Source organism: Vicugna pacos, chromosome 10 (assembly GCF_048564905.1).
Source record: "Vicugna pacos chromosome 10, VicPac4, whole genome shotgun sequence".
In the NCBI taxonomy this organism is placed as follows: Eukaryota; Metazoa; Chordata; class Mammalia; order Artiodactyla; family Camelidae; genus Vicugna; species Vicugna pacos.
The window spans coordinates 2,245,029-2,247,801 of record NC_132996.1 but is presented as its reverse complement, the minus strand read 5'-3'; positions in this window follow the sequence as shown (position 1 = coordinate 2,247,801).

Genomic DNA, 2,773 nt, shown 5'->3' with positions numbered 1-2,773 from the left:
TCTTCTCTTTCCTATTTCTAACACTCATTCTCCTGGGCCTCCCAGATCCTCCTCCAGAAGTGCCCAGTGCTGGCTTGGTGCTGCAATGAGGCTATATATGTTAATAAGGCCCTTTCCTCATCTCTTCTGAGCCTCCGTTTCTTTCTCTGCACAATGAGGGCTTAGACTAGATAAGTGCTTTTCACTTTCTTTTAAAGCCATGTTTCCTTTGAGAAACAGAAAATGCAAATCTCTTCTCTCAAACCAACCCTTTAGATTTTGATAATTCCTCCAAGGGGTGACATAGCTCTTTGTGGAAAATTGATGTGATTGTGATTCCAGGTGGCACAGAAAAGACTATTCAGAGATTTATTGCAGGGAGAGGGCAGGAAAGGGGCAGTATGTCACACTTTCTAGTTTGAGCACTGGAGCAGGGGCTTCGATTTAAATACGGTGTCTGACATGGCCTCTTTCTAATCTTGTACAATGAGATAAAGTTCTCTACCTCTGTTTCTTGATGTGTCAAGTTGGGGTGATAATTTTTTAGGGCTTTTTTGAAACATTATACACATAAGCCATTTGTGTCTTGGTAGAAAAAAGACCTGCTAGGGATTCAGGGATTTGTTTAAAAAAAATAATCTTGTCCATAGCACTCTGTCGGTGTGTATTTTGAAGTTCCTGGAGGGTGAGGGTTGAGTCTAAAGTCCATCGTGGGACAGGTGGCCCATAGTTCTCCTTGCCTGAGATTGCCCCCTCCTCCACAGTCCTCTTCCTCAGTCCAGGATGAAGTTCCCTAGTAGATTTACACAGAGATCTTGTGGAAATGGCTTTTCATTTTATTGTTTCACCAAGAAGGGCTGCCATCATGATCTCTGTGGTCAGGTTTTGAAGGGCTGCAATCATGATGTCTGGTCAGGTGAAGGCTATGCAATTGGGAGTTTCTATTTAATAAAAAAAATTACAAAAAGAAAATTAGAACAAGGGTGGTGACAGGGGCTCTTGGTAGTGGGCACCATTAGCTTTCTTAGCTTCAGGTGCAGTGGCCTATTGCCACGAGGACCCGTCCTTGTGCTCTGAAGTTGAAGGGACCAGTGGGTTCAGTGGGAATGTTAACCGAGTGTTTCTCATGGGCTGGGCATTGTCCTATTTGTACTGTGTGTTCATTTTTTGAGACAGTGAGCTCACTTAACCTCAATAACCTCTTTAAAAAATTATACTTTTTATTTGAGATGTAATGTAGATTCCCATGTGATTCTAAGAGATTATATGAAAAGGGCCTATGGACACTTTGCCCAGTTTTCCTTAATGGTTCCATCTTGCAATGTTGGGGTACAATTCATTACTGACTCAGTAACAATTTGAGGTTTGTGTTATTGCCCTCATTTCTATTCACGATTAAACTGGGGCTTAGAGAAACACACAGGGTTAGTGTAGAGTCGGGTGGAACGTGGGCCTGGGATTTCCAGGTATTACCATTATGATGGTCTGTGGCAGGGAGCAGCATTCACTTTGTTTGTTTATTCATTCATTCAACAAACATTTATTGAGTAACCTCTGTGGGTCAGATGCTTTCTTAGGGTTATCTGATTCTTCAGCAGTACTGAGAATCAGGTAATGTTTGTTTTTTAATCTGAGAAAATTAACTCTGAGAGGTTATAATCCCCCCAAAAGGAAATATAGCTCATAAAGGAGCGATAGTAAATTTGTACAGTCCCTCCTTTTTATGAAGGTGGTACCCTAGGCATTTTACATTTGCAAACTTGTGTAATCCAGATATATTCTTGTAAGTCAAGGAGTTTTTTTTTTAATTGAAGTTTATTCAAGTTTACAATGATGTGTCAATTGAAGGTGTTTTTTGAATTTTTAATTGAAAAAATTTTTTTGAGAAGGATAATTAGGTTTATTTATTTGTTTAATTTTTTAAAATGAGGTACTGGGCTTTGACCCCAGGATCTCGTACATGTTAAGCTTGTGCTCTATCACTGAACTGTACCGTCCTCCCCAAGGAGAGTTTTCTTATCCATTATTCTGCAGCTTAGGAGTTCAAATAAATTGGATAGAAATCCAGATCTTTTGACCTTTATATTTCTTTATATTCTGCTGAAGGGGGTTGGGAAAGCAGTTCCTTTGTTCATTTATTTATTCAGCATTTTTGAGCAGTGATTTTCCATCAGGGCCTTGCTAGCTGCTTGGAAACAGAAAACAAGAAATGACCCTACACTGCAGGGGCAGGAAGCCTGGACCAAAAGCTGGGTAATGTGATCCGAGCTACGGTAGCCATGTGCAGACTCTGAGGACAAACTGTACCCCCGGATTTGCTTTGGCTTCCCTTGCCTTGTGACTGGTACACACCAGGTCACCGCAACCCAGATGGGCCCACAGCCCACAGCACAGTATGTACCTCGATCTCCTCTCCCCTCTCAGCAGGGCCTGCAACATGAGCATCCCTGAGTACATGCAGTGTGCTGAGGACTATGAGACTCTTCCCGTGGTGGTCCAACCCGTGGGGATCATCTCAGAGGAGAATTTCTTTTGCATCTATAAGCGAATCTCCTCGGTGAGCCAGATCAGCCCGTGCGGCTCCCAGTGGACACTCTGTATCCACTACAGGCACCACTATGCTCCCGAGAATGGGTGGAGCGACTTCCAGACCCACTGCAAGGTCGTGGGCCTTGTCACCATTACCGACTGCCTCTCGGCCAAGGGCTTCGAGAAGCTCCATGTGCAAAGGAGCTGAATGACACCACGCTTAATGACTCTCATCTCTTTGTCTTTGTGCTGCATGGGGAGGTAG